Here is a 19,322-nt window from a genome sequence, read left to right on the forward strand (position 1 = left end):
GAATCACACTTAACAGCTGTAAAAAGAATTCTTAGGTACTTGGTAAGATCACTTGATCTAGGGTTATGGTATCCAAAGGACACGGATTTTAATATGATAAGCTATTCTGATGCTAATTATGCTGGATGTAATATTGATAGAAAAAGTACAAGTGGCACATGTCACTTTCTAGGACATTCGTTGGTGTCATGGTTTTCAAAGAAGAAAAATTTTATAGCTTTATCTACTGCCGAAGCTGAATATGTAGCCGCAAGAAGTTGTTGTGCACAAATCCTATATATGAAACAACAATTAAAGGATTTTAATTTAGAATATAAAACAATTCCGATAAAGTGTGATAATACAAGTGCCATAAATATATCTAAGAATCCAATTTCACACTCAAGAACTAAGCATATAAACATAAGACATCAATTTTTAAGAGATCGTGTTCAAAAGGAAGATATAATTCTTGAATTTATAAGTACAAGTGATCAATGGGCTGATATTTTTACAAAACCTCTATGTGAAAAAAGATTTATACATATTAGGAGGGAACTTGGGTTAATTCACAGCAGAGAAGTGATTTAAAAGTAAAATTCCAGAATTTATATACACTTCAGACATCTGATGTCCACACCCCAGACGTCTGAACACAGTAGCAGAAGAGTTCATATGACTGAACCTAGGTCTTCGGATGACTGAACTCATACTGACTTTTAAACTTTTAGGTTTTTCAGACTTCAGTTGTATGTGCTTCACTTTAGACATCTGAAGTAGCGGGATATATATTTTTTCAAGTGTACTAAACCCTAACTTCAGACTTCTGAAGTTATTTGCCTCATTCTTCCGAATTCCAAACTCTTTATTTTCTCTCACTTTCTCTTCACTTCATCATTTCTACCCTACTCAGATTCCTCACAGACATCTAGGGTTTCTGCAAATCTGTATCTCTATGCCTCGAACTAAGCAGACTGCAAACAAAGGTTCTTCTTCAGGCAGAGAAATCCAAAATATTGATAGGTGGTTAATTGCTCCTCGAGCTCGAATTCGTTATCAAAATTCCTTGAGTTCTATAGAACCTATCTTAGGTAAAGTTCTAGATGTATCGTTCTTTGTCACTGAATTTCCTGATATTCTTAACTTGTTTCGTGCTATTGGATGGTATGACTTTATCATTCAACAACCTAAGGGTTGTTTTCCTTATTTAGTTAAAATCTTCTACGCAAATATGCAATATGAACATGGGATTTACACTTCCGAAGTTAAAGGAAAGAAATTTTTGTTGAATTCTAAAATATTATCTCCTATTTTCAAAATTGCTCAAGGAGATTTTAATTGTCCTGTGTTTGCTCAGTCTTGGATCCTAGAACAAGGATTCACTCCTACAGAATTTCTTCCTATGATTATGGAACATGAGCCTATTTATTTTGCACATCCTCCACTTTATAAGAAATTGAATTTAAAAATCCAAATTCTTCATAAGATCATTTCCACTAATATCTTACCAAAACAAGGTTCTTTTTATCACCTCTCTTATATCGAATGCCTTGTTCTTTTGTGTCTACTTAAAGGTAAGAAATTAGATTTGGCTAGTTTGATTGTCCATTGGATGTGGACTAAGTTGGAATCAAATCGAGTTATTCTTCCTTATGGAGGACTTCTTACACTCCTCTTTACTCAACTTAATGTTACCAATGTTTCTGACTTTTTCATAAAAAGGACTCGATATGATTTTTTTAATGAAACTTCTCTTAAAAAAATGGGCTATGATAAGGGAAGTACTGGATGGTATTTGAAAGCTGCTAAGTCTATACAAGCACCACCTGCATCTGCAGCAGCTTTAGTTTCAGCTTCAGCTTCAGCTTCAGCCTCAGCCTCTGCTCCAGTATCAAGAGCAGCTCAATCCTCTTCCACACAAGAACTTGGTTCATTTTCAGAAGCACCTTCTTGGTTCTTATCCTTTTAACAAGACTTTTCTAGTTTCTCTTCTGAAGTACGCATTGGTCTTCAGAATATTAAGGCACAGGTCACATCACTTGATAAACGAGTCACTCTTATAGAGCACTATCATGCCAAAACTTCTAAGAGTAGTGATCCCATGGACATTAGCTCTGCTCTTCAGAGTGCAGATGATGATGATGATGATGATGATGGTAATGATGATGGTGCTGATGATGATGATGCAAATGATGATGATGAAGGAAATTCTGAAAATGAAGGTGGTGAAGAAAACACTGAAGAAGAAGGAGGAGAAGAAGCAAAAAAAGGAGATGCTTTTGTAGAAGAAGTCTAGGATAGCTTGATGTTCTCTAGTTTAGGTTTCCATGTAACTTTTTGTTTTAAATGGATCATAACTTATGTATTTTACCTTATCTGTTTTCTTGCTTCAATGTAACTTTTTGATGAATGGGACATATAGATATATTATCTTCTCAGCAAATTTTTTTTGTTTGGCTTATTCTTTTTTATTAATGCCAAAGGGGGAGAAAGAGTAGTGCTTAGTAAAGATAAAACATAAAAAAAAAATACATAAAAAAACCTAGAAGTCCTACAAGTAAATGGATTATGTAAAAGTATATGTGAACTTTATGTAAAAGAATATGGATGAACTTGAGTATATGTGAACTTTATGTAAAAGAATATGGATGAACTTGAGTATACGTGAACTTGAACTGCAATCAGGATTATGTAAATCTGGATTATGTAAAAGTACATAAATTGTAATCATATATGTGGTTTTGATCTTGATGGATCTACAACATAGCTTGTGAACCAGATTCTTTGTTATATATGAATTACATGAGCAAGGGGGAGTTTTTTTTTTTTTTTTTAAATTGCTTATTAATGTTCATAGTAAGGGGGAGTAATTCATTTTACATTTTATCTTTACTCCTTGTTTGTTATCATCAAAAAAGGGGAGACTATTGGCCTAACAAGGTCCTTCAATTGATTTTGGTGATAACAAACAAAGGATGATTTAACTTGAAAAAGGTTGAGTTTTGATGTTTCAGGAAATATGGATCAAGTGTGGTTCAAAGCAAAGCTCAAATTCAGATCAAGCATGGTTTAAGAGAAGAATAAGTATAAGTCAAGTATGAAGATATCTTCTCAAAGATTCAAAAAGGGCTTGATATATTTGAAGCTCAAGAAAATTGTTCAAAACATCTCAAAAGCTAAGAGAACTCAAGCTTGAAGGCCTAGGAAACATATTTGTAAGTATTTCAAAAGGCAAAATATCTTTGAAATATATTTTGAAGCTTTTTCTAAGAGATTATCAAGGTTTAAAGACTTATTTAATTAAGGTTTTATTAAATTCATGAGAGAGCAAAAGAGTTTTAAAGAAAGATTTTTTATAAAACAGATTTTAATAAGTTCAATTGACTGAACTTTTTAGTTCAGATGACTGAAGTAGAGACTTCAGTTGACTGAACATTAAGTTCATACATCTGAAGAATAACTTTAGACGTCTGAAGAATAAGTCCAGATGACTGAAGAATTTCCAGAATAGGCAGAGAGTTGCAGTAGTGAGTTCAGACTACTGAACTTGTGACTTCAGTCAGCTGAACCTACGACATCAAACATCCGAACCCTGACTTTAGTTGACTGACCCTGTATCCAGTTCTATTTTTCAAGGGTATAAGAAATTTCAAACGACTGAACTTGCAACTTCAGTCAGCTAAACCTGCAACATCAGTCATCTGAACTCTAACTTCAGCTGACTGACCCTGTATCCAGTTTAATTTTTTAAGGGTTTAAGGAACTTCAGTTGACTGACCACGACACTTCAGATGACTAAACACTGTTCAATGGGAAAAAGTTTTTAAAATTCTTATGTTTAAATTATAGCCGTTTGAAATCCAAATTTTCTAACAACTTGGGAAACTCTTTAAGAAAACTCTTACAACAAGGGAACCTACTTGAAAGCCTATAAATACGTGGTTCTTGTGAATCAAAATTATTATTCAAGCATTGAAACCCTCTCAAAGCTCACTTTCTCTAAAAATTTCTTACTTAATCTTTTGCAAAGCTGAAAGTATTGTTGTTCTGATCTTTTGTTCATCAAATCCTGAAGAACTATTGATTTCTCATCTAGAGAAAAGGATTTTGGTGAATTCTTTGAAAAGCTTCCAAAGTTTATTTCATTCTTGATATTTTATCTTTTGAAGTACATAGTTCTTATCTGTACTAATTTTCTCTATGAGTGAGCTTCTCTTGTACATCAGGTTTTGATATTTCTCTTGTAGATTTTGAACGATTCCAAGTTGTTGGAACGTTTACCAAACAAGGGCATATTGTTTAGAGAAGGCGGGCTCCAGCCTTGACCAAAAGAGTGATTATAAACAGGCGTTGTTCCACCCGGTAACGGAACTGCTATAGTGGAAACTTTCGGTATTTTGCCAAGGGCGAGGACGTAGGCTGTGTTGAAGCCGAACCTCATAAAAATCTTGTGTCTTTCTCTTTGTTTTATATACTTTACTTGCTGTGTTGTATGATTTCAAAGTGTAGGTAACAAGTTTCAAAGAGAAAGAAATAAAGATTCTTGGTATTTAGAAAGTACGTTTCGATTAACCGTTTGCAGAAACCCAAAAGGGAGTACGTTGGTTAATCTATAGAAATGTTAATCAAGAGAGGCAAGTTATTTCAAAGCAGGTGATACATATTCACAGGGAAATCAACAAAAGCAATATCATCCTTGATTGAGTAATTAAATTGTTTTAGCTTTATTGATTATCTTGTTTGTTTAAATTACAAGTATTCTAAGGAGTGTTTATAAATTATCTGTTGTGCTACATTCAGTATCTAAAGAAAAAGATTAAAAAATCATCAAAATATAAAAATATTCCAATTCACCCCCCCTCTTGGGAAGCTATTCCTAATTTCAAGATGGATGGGGATGAATATAAGTGGAAGATGGGAATAAGGTTTAATAGGGTGATTCAATGGGGTGAGCTAGGATTAGCACTGCCTGCACATCAGGGCTGGCTCTTCACAGCTCATCAAGATTGTCTATCTCTACAGTTCATCAAGGCTCATCACTGCCCCGTTTCCATTTTAGCTTCAACATATTTAGTATTGAATTGTATACATCAATGAGATTGTAATTGTGCATCTTTTCCGAGTGACCCATGCATGATGGGTTGATTTCCACCTAAAAATTTATTGGTCTATCTAGATGAAAGATTTTGATTGAAAACAAAAAGGAAGGAAAAAAATTTTAAAAAATAGTTTTTAAAATATTTTCTTTCTGTGTTAAATATTAATATGATTATATGTAACGACCTGTCATTTAATTGGGTTTTATATATATATATACTATAACATTTGTAATTCTCTGATACCAAACTGGATTAAACCCAACCATCAGCCTAAGCAACGAGAAACAGAAATCAAATAAACATAACCATATATAATTATACACAATACCAAAGTGCTAAAAGGTTTCCAAAACATACAAATATGACTGCTTCCCAAAAATAGCCTCAACCAGGCTAAGGCTATACAAAAATACTCCCAAGTACTCACTCTACTGTCAGGGCAATACTGAGGCCCCTTTGTCTGCGATTCTGATATGCTCGCCTACCTGGATCACCTAAAAAATGTTAAAATAATGGAATGAGTCAATGCTCAGTAAGACGAAATATGTTATTACTAGTGTGTGGCAAATGAGTTACAATACTATGAAAAACTATTACTATATAATCATGTATCACTGAATTTGTAAATACAATACTAGTAATATAAACCATCACCTTTTCCCTATTGCTTAACATATCTGTACTTTAGGTTTCTACTCAAAATACTTCTAATATGTATGTATATATATATATTTTCTGTCTCTGTAAATCTGTATATCCATAACAATAATAGCTGAAAACTTCCCTGTGGATAACTGTGTGTCATGATTTAACCCCTCATGGCAGGATTGTGCGGCCCAAAGGCAAGATCTACCCTGGCTGGCCAACCAGGAATAAATCACTATATTCCATCAGTCTGATTAGCCCTCCTTAACCCATATTTGATGGGGAGCCTATCCACTCGTGGGCTCTATGTAATCGACCTTTAGACCACGTATTATCTAAATAGGTGTTTGTACTCTATATACTCTATGTAGCTACGGTACCGTGCTCTGTAAACTGTATGGTCCAACAGGGTTTGATACTATATAATACATCTCTATATATAACTATCTGTTTTACCATGATTCTATAATAACTGTATAAACAATGACACTGTGATAAACTGTATCTGTATCAACTGTATTTTCTGAATATAAACTATATATATATCAACTGTATAATTATGGTATTCTGTAATTACTATAAAATATATTCACTTTCTGTATAATCTGTAAAGCATAACTTAGGAAAATACTATAAAACATGTTTCTGTACTATATCTATTTTCTCAAGCCACACAGTAATTTTAAAACATATTAAACATACTGGATAAATTGTATAATTTTTGCTGTGAATAATAATCTGGTAGAATGTATATAATTTAATACTGAAATCATACTTGTATAACCTAGCATAACATATTTCTCTTACCTATTTTTTGCTAAAAACCCCCCTACTGCAGCGGGTCCTACACCCGCAGGGCTCTTCACTCAACACCCTGAAAACAACATTTTTCAGAACAAAATATCAATATTTCTTTTCTTACATAATTTCCTACAACTGCCAACAAGCCAAAAATTAACTAAAAGGTCTTACCCTGATTTTGGGAAGAAATTCGACTTGATCCCATCGATGATCCGCTCCAACAGACTTGAAGAGAACTCTACCAAGAGCGTCGTGGTGGCCTCAGATCGTCTATCCAGTGACTGACAGGGCCGAAATCGAAGAGAGAAGGGGGAAGGGCTGTAGAGGAGAGAGAAGAGAGAATCTACGCTGAAATTTCTGCGTAAAACTGAGTTTAAGCACTATTTATATTGCAGGATTAGTCAACGAGCCACGTCACCTTGTCGATGAGTTCTTTAGAAAGTCAATAGACGAACCTACACCCTCGTCGATGAATTTCAGACTTCCAAAAATCCTTTCTTGGTATCTTCTCGGCGACGAGATCCTAAAGAACCCACGTCGACGAAACCCCTATGTTCGTCGATGAGGCCTGGGGGAATTATTGGAATTATCACCTCCAAAATGCAATGTCGTTGACGAACGCGAAGTCAGCTGCCTCCTTCTGTTATTAATTCTATTTTTCCCCCTCTTTATTATTTAAATATCATTATTCTTCAGGTCATTACATTGTCCCCTCCTTATAAAATTTCATCCTCGAAATTTACTATTCATATAGCTCTTCATCCTTTAAGGACAAAACAACCTACTTATTTTATTACCTGCCCTCACTTATGGTGGAGGAATACCATGGTTACATGGTTAGTTCTGGGAGATTACAAGTATAAAAGAAAATTTCCCCCAAAACCAAAATATTACCTATCCTATACTCTAAATTACATTTACATTGTACAAAACAAAACTATCACTACTTTAACTACACATCATTGCTATGAACCACCAAACAAGTGAGGATATTTTCGTTTGATCTCATCTTCAAGCTCCCACGAGGCTTCTTCTATCGTGTGATTCCTCCATAGAACTTTTACTAACGGTATCTTCTTACTGCACAATTCTTGTTCTTTTTTGTCCAAAATCTATACTGGAGCTTTTTCATATGACAAAGCATTATTGAGTTCCAATTCGGCATATCTAATAACATGGGAAGGATCTGGGACGTATTTCCATAACATAGATACATGAAACACGTCGTGAATCCTAAATAGAGATGGTGATAAAGCCAACCGATAGGCAACTGACCCAATCTTCTTGAGTATCTCAAATAGGCCAATGAATTTAGGGTTCAACTTACCCTTCTTCCCAAACCTCATCATCCCCTTCAACAATGCTATCTACAAAAATACATAATCACCCACTTCAAATTCCAGTTCCCGGTGGCGAGTATCTGCATAGCTTTTCTGCCGACTTTGTGCTACACTGATCCTATCTCGAATGAGTCAAATTTTATCATACGCTTGCTGGACTATCTCTGGCCCCAAAACTCGCCTCTCATCCAGCTCACTCCAGTATAAAGGGGAACGACACTTCCTACCATAAAGTGCCTCATAAGGAACCAGGCCTATGGTAGCCTGATAGATGTTGTTGTAGGCAAATTCCACCAATGGCATATGCTGAGTCCATACACCCCAAAAATCCAAAACACACACTTACAACACATCCTCGAGTACCTGAATAGTTCACTTTGTCTGACCATCAGTCAGAGGATGGAAAGCGGTGCTGAATGCTAGCTGAGTCCCTAGTACCTCCTACAAATTCCTCCAGAATCTCGATGTAAAACATGGATCATGGTCTGAGACTATGGATATTGGCATTCCATGGGGTCAAATAATCTCTTGTATGTAAATCTTTGCTAACCTATTCATAGAGTAGCTAACCTTAATAGGCAGAAAATGCGCTATCTTTGTCAACCTATCAACTATTACCTAGATGACATTTTGACCATGCGGTGCCGAGGTAACCCAGTGAAAAAATCCATGGATACGTGGTCCTACTTCCATTCAAGAATGAAAAGTAGCTGCAATTGACCAGCCGGCCTCTAGTGCTCAGCCTTAACCTACTAGCACATTAAACAATTTCGCACAAACTCTACTATTTCCCTCTTCATGCCACTCCACCAAAAATACTCTCGCAGATCCTTATGCATTTTCATACTACCATGATGGACAATGTATAGAGATCTGTGTGCCACTTCTAGAATCGTCTTCCTGATACTGTCATCTGCAAGCACACACAATCTGGTGCGAAATCTCAGAGCCCCATCGTTAGAAATGCTGAATTCTTCCCCTTGACCATCCTGTATTCTAGCTATCACTTTTGCCAATTCCAGATCATCCCTATGAGCAACTTTAATTCTTTCATAAAGTGTAGGTTGTACAACCAAACTGGCAATGAATGACTAAGGATCATCTACTACTAATTCCACACCGAGCCTTTCCAAGTCCATTTGAATTGGGTGCTGAACTACTGCTACTAGTTGTGTTGTGTCTCCTAATTTACGGCTTTACCTAGGTGGTAACTGATGGTGTAGTCATAATCTTTGATGAGTTCTAACCATCTCCTCTGTCACATATTCAACTCTTTCTTTGTAAAGATGTACTTTAGGCTTTTGTGATTAGAAAATATTTCATATTTCTCACCATATAAGTAATGTCTCCGGATCTTTAGTGTATGTACAACCACAGCTAATTCCAGATCGTGAGTAAGGTAGTTCTTTTCATACTCTTTCAACTGATGCAGTGACGAGTCGTTGCTTTAGTTCCTGGAAACTTTGCTCACATTCTTTGTTCCACACAAATCTAGCATTTTTCCTGATCAACCGTGTGAGTGCTCTTGACAAAACTAAAAATCCTTCCACAAATCGACGGTAATAATCTGCCAGTCCCAAGAAACTTCTGATTTTCTACACATTCTTCGGCCTGGCCTAATTCACTACCGCATCGATTTTGCTGGGATCCATTGATATATCATCTCTTGAGATCACGTGGCCTAAAAATGCAACTTTCTTAAGCTATAACCCACACTTACTAAACTTGGCATAGAGCTTCTCTTCCCTAAGAGTCTGTAGTACTCATCTCAAATGCATCTTATGATCCTCAAAACTCCTCGAGTACACCAGTATATCATTAATAAAAACTACCAAAAATTGGTCCAGATCTGGTGAAAGACTTTATTCATTAAATTCATAAATATAGTTGGGGCATTCATCAAACCAAACGGCATAACGACAAATTCATAGTGCCTATACCTGGTCCTGAAAGCTATCTTTGCAACATCCTCTACTTTTACCCTCACCTGATGATAACCTTATCTGAGGTCAATCTTGGAATATACCTGTGTACCCTGGAGCTGATCAAACAAATCATCAATACGGGGTAGAGGATATTTATTCTTAATAGTAACCTTGTTGATTTCTTTGTAATCAGTACACATCCTCATAGACCCGTATTTCTTCTTTACAAACAACACTGGAGCTCCCCATTGTGATACACTGTGTCGTATAAATCCCCTATTCAGCAAGTCTTGTAACTGATTCTTCAATTCTCCCAACTTAACTAGAGCCATATGATAAGGAATCTTAGAAATCGGTGCCATCCCTGGAGGTAAATCTATAGGAAAATTCACCTCGCGTTCGGGAGGCAACCCTGGTAGTTCCTATGGAAAAACATCTGGAATTTCTCATACGACTGGGGTACTGTCAAGCTTCACTTCATTCTATGATACTTCCTTTACAAAAGCCACAAACCCTTGACTTCTGTCCAAGAGCAATCTACTTGCTTGCATAGCTAATGCTAGCTGCGATGGAGTATGTACATGAGAGCCAACAAATCTGAATTCTTGCTCACCAGGGGATCTAAAAATTACTTCCTTCTGAGAACAATCAATACTGGCGTGATTAGTTGCCAACCAATTCATACCCAATATTACATCAAACCCACACATCTCAAACACAATCAAGTCTACTGGTAGCACTCTCCCCTAAATTTCTATTGCATAGCCTCTGAGTACCCTTTTACACCTCAACACTAACCCTAATGGTGTAGCTACTGACAGTTCTCTCTCTAATAACTGAGTCTCACTTCCAAATAATTTAACATACGATGTAGATACAAAGGAATGAGTAGCACCTGAATCAAATAAAACAATAACGGAATGTGATAAAACTGTAAAAGTACCTATCACCACATCTGCGACAGCCTCAGCATTACGTGGCGTCAGAGCGTATACTCGCACTAGGTCCACATTCCTCTATTGTCCTCCACAAGGCGCCTGATATCCCCACTGATAGGGCCTGGGAACTAGGACCTGTTCTGACGGACCTAGGCATGCACGTGCCATGTGGCCGAGTCTTCCACAACAATAGCATACATCTCTCCCTAGACGGCACTCCCTCGGATGACGTCTCCCGCACATCTGACATACCGGAACCATCAACATACCTTGATTCCCACAAGGTCCTGCCATCTGCCTCTGATCTCCCCTATCACGACCTCCTCTCCATGGACCCTTATTGGAACCAGTCTGAAAGCCCTGAGGCACAGGCCTCTTCCTCTAACCTTGAGCCGCTATGCCCCTCTATATACCACTCTCAATGATCGTAACTCTGTCTACAATCTCCGTAAATGTCTGAGCTCTGAAGCCAATCACCTACTCAAATAAATTATGCCTCACTCCCTCTTCAAACTTCCTTGCCTTTTTCTCTTCATCAGGTACTAGATGTGGAGCAAAACGTGACAACTCAATAAATCGAACTACGTATTGAGATATAGTCATCTGCCCCTATACCAGATGCATAAACTTTGTTGCCTTTACACTTTGAATGATAGAAAGGAAATATCATTCGAAGAACAACTCCTTGAATTGGTCCCACGTCATTGGCACTGGAACCGGCCTCTACTCCTTTATCAATCGCGCTGATCTCCACCAGTGCTTCACCTCTTTAGTCATTTTAAATGTCGCAAATACCACCTTTTGTTCATCCGTATGTGGAAGCACAGCTAGTGTCTCTTCAATATCCTGGAGCCAATTTTCAGCTACGATTGGGTCATCTCCTTCAGCAAATGATGGGGGTTTCATCCATATAAACTGCTCGATCTAACAGCCACGCTCTCCAAAGCTACTGGCCATCTCAGCCATCACCTGCTGAGTGACACTAAGCAATATAGCATCTGTATCTCCTCCACCAATGCTGAAAGGTCCTGGCCTATCCTCCCCAGCATTTGTACCACTGCTTCCCGGGTCAATCATGAAATAAGAAACAAACTTAATCACCTTATCTCCTATACAGACCTATCCTATACCAAATTCAAAATTAACCACCTTCCCTGACCTTAACTAAATATCCAGTTCTATCACCTAGACACACAATCCGGCAACAATTTACTATAGTTTTCCTGAAATTGTCACCCCAAGAAAAACACAGAAACCACCACGATAATTCTATACCCAGACACAGAACAAACCTAAAATTCTTTTCCTATACTCTGGTATTGCTTCTACTGCACTCTAAAGTCTATAGAACCTAACAATCTAGGCTCTAATACCACATTGTAATGACCTGTCATTTAATTAGATTTTTTTTTTTTATATATACTATAACATTTGTAATTCTCTAATACCAAACTAAATTAAACCCAACCATCAGCCTAAGCAGCGAAGAAGAAATCAAATAAACAAAACCATATATAATTATACACAATATCATAGTGCTAAAGGGTTTCCAAAACATACATATATAACTGCTTCCCAAAAATACCCTCAACTGGGCTAGGGCTATACAAAAATACTCCCAAGTACTCACTCTACTATCAGGGCAATACTGAGGCCCCTCTATCTGCGAGTCTGATATGCTCGCCTACCTGAATCACCTAACAAATGTTAAAGTAATCGGATGAGCCAACGCTCAGTAAGACGAAATATGTTATTACTAGCGTGTGGCAAATGAGTTACAATACTGTGAAAATATATTACTATATAATCATGTATCACTGAATTTGTAAATACAATACCAGTAATATAAACCATCACCTTTTCCCTGTTGCTTAGCATATCTGTACTTTAGGTTTCTACTCAAAATATTTCTAATATGTGTATATATATATATTTTCTGTCTCTGTAAATCTGTATATCCATAACAATAATAACTGAAAACTTCCCTGTGGATAACTGTGTGCCATGATTTAACCCCTCATGGCAAGGTCGTGCGGCCCAAAGGCGAGATCTACCCTTGCTAGCAAACCAGGAATAAATCACTATACTCCATCAGTCTGATCAGCCCTCCTCAACCCATATCTGATAGGGAGCCTGTCCACTCATGGGCTCTATGCGATCGACCTTTATATCACGTATTATTTGAATAGGTGGTTGCACTCTATATACTGTATGTAGCTACGGTACCGTGCTCTGTAAACTGTATGGTCCAATAGGGTCTGATACCATATAATACATCTCTATATACAACTATCTATTTTACCATGATTATGTAATAACTGTATAAACCATGACGCTGTGATAAACTGTATCTATATCAACTGTATTTTCCTAATATAAACTATAAAACTGTATGTCATGGTACTGCAAACTGTATCTATATCAACTGTATAATTATGGTATTCTGTAATTACTATAAAATATATTCACTTTCTGTATAATTTGTAAAGCATAACTTAGGAAAACACTGTAAAACATGTTTCTGTACTATATATATTTTCTCAAGCCACACAGTAATTTTAAAACATATTAAACATACTGGCTAAACTGTATAATTTTTGTTGTGAATAATAATTTGGTAGAATGTATATAATTTAATACTGAAATCATACTCGTATAACCTAGCCTAACATATTTCACTTACCTGTTTTTTGCTAAAACCCCCCTACTGTAGCGGGTCCTACACCCGCAAGGCTCTCCACTCAACACCCTAAAAACAACATTTGCCAAAACAGAATATCAATATTTCTTCACTTACATCATTTTCTACAACTGCCAGAAGGTTAAAAATTGACTAAAAGGTCTTACTCTGATTCTGGGAAGAAATTCGACTAGATCCCACCGACAATCCGCCCCAACAGACTTGAAGAAAACTTTACCAGGAGTGTCGTGGTGGCCTCAGATTGTCGATCTGGTGACTAATGGGGCCGAAATCGAAGAGAGAAGGGGGAAGAGCCGTAGAACAGAGAGAAAAGAGAATCTGCGCTGAAATTTCTGCGTAAAACTGAGTTTAAACATTATTTATACTGTGGGATTCATCGACGGGACATGTCACCTCGTCGACGAGTCTTGTAGAAAGTTCGTCGACGAACCTATACCCTCGTCGACAAATTTCAGACTTCCAAAAATCTTTTCTCGGTATCTTCCTATCGATGAGACGAGACCTCGTCAACGAGATCCAGAAGAACCCTCATCGACGAAACCCCTGTGTTCGTCAATGAGGCTTGGGAGAATTTTTTGGAATTATCACGTCCAAAATGCAATGTCATCTACGAACACGAAGCGTTTGTCGACAAAGTCGGCTACCTCCTTGTTACTATTTATTATTTTTCGGGTCATTACATTATAAGTTAAATAAAATCAAATATTACTATTGATGTGTAAAATTAAAATTTTTTTTCTCATTAATTTAACTATTACATTTTTACTTTCTCTTTTTTCTTGATAAGAAAATTTTAATTAGTATTTGTAATCACAAATTTTAAAATATTATATAATTAACAAATTCATTAGTGGTTATTTTAATTAAACTTTTTAATTGACACTTTAAAAATTGTCTAATTTAATTTTTTTTAATTATATTTTGCAGTAAAAGTTTTAATATTTTCTAATTAAATGATAACAATAAAAGTGCCATTTAGGCTTTTCTCAAACTTCTCATTTAAGTAAAATTCATGAAAGGTCATGGGTTCAATTCTCCTTTAAGAGTTTATCCCGGTGAATTACTAAGAGTGTGTCAATGAGCAAGCAGCTTTCACCTCCCCCTTGCGGGTTTGGTGTCGCACCATAGTGTCCAAAGTAGCGCGATAGTGGTTGGAATCCCCAAGTTTTCAAAAAAAAAAATATATATTTTCTAATTAAAATTATTTATATTTTTAATTAATTGATGTTCATGTTAACTATCATTTTTAAGACCTTTTAATATTGTTTAATTAAAAAAAATTGACTAAACTTTTAAAATAACATTTTTAATTAAAATTTAAAATATTTTTAAATGGAATAAATATTATTTTAATTTAACATTGTAAACTAATTTTTTAAGTATTTTCAAGTTAATAAAAATAAGATTACTATTTTATAATTAAAATAATTATATTATTAATTTATGTTTATAATATTATTAGTGTAATAATATGTTTAAATTTCCTTTAACTCTTAATTAATAAAAAAGACCTCATGCCCATAAGTTGTTTAGGAGCCGATTGGTATCTCTGTCAAAAATTATGAAAATAGAAAGTATAAATGAAAATTAAAAGCTAGAAATAGAAATTAAAAAGTAGAAACTAACTGCCTATTTGGTTAATATTTATGAAGTTAAAACAAATTAAAAACTAATTTAAAAACATGTTCGTTTTTTCTTTAAATCAAATAGTATTTTTAAAAAAATATGATTATAATAATAAAATTAAAAATAATATGAATTATCATATGAAAAAAATAAAATTTATTCTAATTATTTTACTTAATTGTTATATTTTCAAATGTCATTTCGCCATAACAACCTTATTGTATATAAGAATTGAAAAATAGTAAAAATATTTTGTAATTAGCATTTATTTTATATATTTTTTAAAAAAAATTTATGTATGTTTTTTATTTTAATTATATTTAAATTCATATGATCATTTTATTTTTATTTTAATTAAAAAATGTGCACAAAATGAATGATTTAATCCAACAAAAAGTATTTCTAGGTATTAAAAATTTTTAACAATTGATTGTCAAAATAATTTTTAATTTTTTTCATAAGCAGTTGAAAACCGACAATATAGATAGAAAACCGACAATATAAATAAACATATTTTTATGACTTGTACGTTCAATGTGCAGAAACAATTGAAAACAAAAAATAGAAAATAAAAATCAAACCAAACAAGGCCATAGATCAGGTTGGCAGCCCAAGTGCTTTTGTTTTTTTTTCGTAAGAGCTTAAATTAACAACTTGACTTGAGGACCAACAATCCAAGATGTTCTTTGGTTTTTCACGAGTTCATTCTAGCAATTGAACCAAGATGCTCCCATTGTGACAGTTCATTCTTAATTTCAAACCCAAATATTAATTTCAAATATTTGAATTAAATTTAAATAAATTTAAACTTATTTGGAATTTCTTCTAAATTTACACAAATATAAATCCGAACACAAAATCTATGCTCCCAAATATTGCATTAAAAATTTAGAGCAAAAGAAAAAAAAAAAAAAAAAAAAGCATTGCATGCTAATATATCCAATTGATTGAATCAAAGGATGTTGGGGACATTGATTCGAAAATCAAAGAGCAGAAGAATGATGAGATGTTATTGTGGATAGATTTATTTAAAGCTCAGGAATTGCAGTTGCAGTGGAGGGTAAAATTCCTAATGGAAGTGTACTTAAGAATCGGCATGTCATTTGTTGACGCCTCATTTTGTCCGACCATTATATAATCAAATTTGAAGATTTTTATTCTTTAGTTTAGTCTTTTTAATCGTTTTTAAAGTATCATCTAAGGTCTTCACTTAGAGCGATTCTCTCATTTTTTTATTATCTCAATCTCACCGGGTGGAATTTAGTTTTTATTGGGTGTTTTGTACAAAATTTTTACGTGCATTTATGAGTAGTACAAATACATCATACAAATTAAAATTTGAGTCTTCAGGTCTTGGGCAGTTGTGATGGGCTTTTTTCATCACGTACACACATAAAGAGAGAGGATGTCAATGTTGGTTCATATGATTAAATGGGGTCCATTTTGGGCCAATTTGCATTTAAGTGAATTGTGGACCTACTTTGGGCTCAATTTGTGAAGGATCAAGCCTAATTTGGGCCAAGGATAGCAATGAGCCTAGCAGCCTCACCTGGTTGTTCCCAACCAGACAAAGCATGCTCTGTCTTTCCCTTCCCCCGTGCAAAATTTCTCAAGGTGGCTGGTTCCCATAGCCAGCCTCCTTCACGCATTCCCCGCAAGATGGCTTGCATATAAAAGGGTAAAGGAGATTCAGATGAGGGGGAAATTTAAATTGAAATTGGAGAGTCAAAATTTAAAAAAGGAGGTTGAAATTAAAAGAAAATGTTGTTAAAATTTAGAGGAAAATTGAGAGGGCTGAGATTTGAAAATTTGAGAGTGGTGTGAAGTTGATAGAAAGAAAAGCCGAAAAGCTGAATTGCTCATATTAAAGGAGATTGGAGAAGGGAGCACAAGAAAAAGACGACAAACAAAGCAAAAAAATACTAACAGTAGAAAGTCTCAAAAGGTTAATGCCTTTCCCTTGAACCCTAAAATTTAGTTTCTCAAATTTTTGAAATAAGTTGATTATATTAGTCCAGAGTTCAATTTTATAAAAATCCTCAAGGCAATCCCCAAAATCCCAATTTCAAAAACTTGTGCAAAGGTTCTAAGTAGAATTCAAAAAATCCCAACCTAAATCCCAAATAAAAGCCAATTTGGAGCCCCAAAATCCCAGAAAACCCACTAAAAGTACCCTTTCCAAATTCTACAACAAACTCCAAAATAGACCTGGGTTTTGACCCAGATCTGAAGAAAATAAACTCGAAAATCGAGGTCAAAATACCCTAATGCAATTCAAAGACCCGGATCTGAAAGCCCAGAATCGACTCGGGGATGTGGGTCCAAGTCAACCAAACTCGATAACCCTACCCGGGTCCAATGATTTGGGTCTAACCCATGTACCCAGGACCCATGTCAATTTGGACCTGTGTCAACTAACCCATTGACCCAAATCACCCTAGCCTAAAACTAGCCTAACCAAACTCCAGTCCATTCAACCTAAATTCCAAACCAGTGCTAACCCTAATCCTTAGTTTAAACATAGTTAACTCCCTGTCCTAAAACTGAGCCAGCCTAATCAATTGGGCTTATCCCAAGCCCACAATCCCAACACACAAACAAACTCAAACCGATACTAGCCTAATTGGGTCTATTTTAGCCCAACGCACCACAACCCAAGACTTTAAAGCCCACCTCAGGGCAGCCCAATGATTTAAACCCAACAACCTAAACCTGATCCTAACCAAACTTCAGTCAAAACTCATGTTAATCTAACCAAAACCCCCCACCCTATTTGGATCACAGGAAAGGTGCCAAGAAACACCATGAAAAACTAAGAAAATAAAATAAAAATAGAAAAGGCAAAAATCAAATAAAAAAGGAGATAGATTTACCCTTTGGGTGGACCCAAACTGAGATATGGAGAAATGGAGGGTAGAAAGCTTCAAGCTCTCAGGCATGGCCTCAAGTGTTGAAACTGTAAAGAGATTAAGGAATAGAGAGATTTAGGGGATTTAGAGAGAGATTTGAAGATGAGAGAGAGTAGAGAAAGAGAAGAGAAAAAGATGTGAGAAAGTAAAAAAGAGGTAGAACGAGGGAGGTGAAAAAGAGAGAGATAAGGGGGATTTACCTCGGGAGTTCCATCATAAGCGGTGGTGGCTGGCTGCAGTGTTGGCTGATCGCACAGAGCACAAAGGTGGTAGCGGTCATGGAGAGAGAGAGAGAGAGAGAGAGAGAGAGAGAGCATAGAGGAGAGAGTTAGAGAGAGTGCGAAGAAGAAAGAAAATAAAGAAAGAAAAGGGAAAATAAAAAATTATATATATATATTTTTAGTTTTCAAAAAAAATTCGGAGTGAGACACGTGTCACTGTCCATACGATGACCCGTGGCAGAACCACGTCCGCATAATTTGGATGACATCACCAGGTGACATGGCATAATCTTGGCTATTTGATGTGTGGTTTCTCTTAATAGTCAGGATCATGTCATGTCAGCGATCCTTGTCATTCCCTGCGCTAATCATTTGTAGCCACGTGTGGGTGACATCATGTTGATGTCTTATGGGCACATGTCTTTTATTAATCATCATAGCTCGGGAGTATATATGTGTGCCCCTGCAGCGGATATACAATATAGACTCAGAGGGGGGGTGAATGAATTTTTTGCATATTCAAGATTTTCTCTCTACAAAACAAAAGTCTTGGCAAGATGGCAAGCAATTATGTCACAATATATAAAATATAAATCAAGCATAAGACAGAAATTAAAGAGTATAGGGAGAGAAACCTTAACACCGGAGTTTTAATGTGGTTTGGCACCAAACCTATGTCCATGCCTTAGTACCAAGCCAAAATTTTAAAATCCACTATAAAACTCCTTCACCTAAGGAGAAGCCTTACAACTTGGGAATAAATCCCTACCATGCTCACCAAGAGCCACACAGATCACCAAGATGCCTTGCTAATTCGGTTCACAAAGAACCTTACAACAACTAGATGATTACAAAGAAATGCCCCTCACAATGAGTTGATAATAATTACAACACAATCTCACACTACTCTCTTAAGAAATGATTCAAATAAGATGAATGAGCAAGAGAGATTGAGCACTTTGTGAATGAGTAACTAAAATGCAAGTGTAAAGTGCTAGGTTTTGGATTCAAAGATGTTTTTCACTAAAATGCTTGTACTAAATATCAAAATCATGTCTAAACAAGCCTAATAGCTTGTATTTATAGCCAAAAACTAAAACTAACTATTTTATGGCCATTTGGGGAAGATATAATATAA

Source organism: Malania oleifera, chromosome 2 (assembly GCF_029873635.1).
Source record: "Malania oleifera isolate guangnan ecotype guangnan chromosome 2, ASM2987363v1, whole genome shotgun sequence".
Lineage (NCBI taxonomy): Eukaryota > Viridiplantae > Streptophyta > Magnoliopsida > Santalales > Ximeniaceae > Malania > Malania oleifera.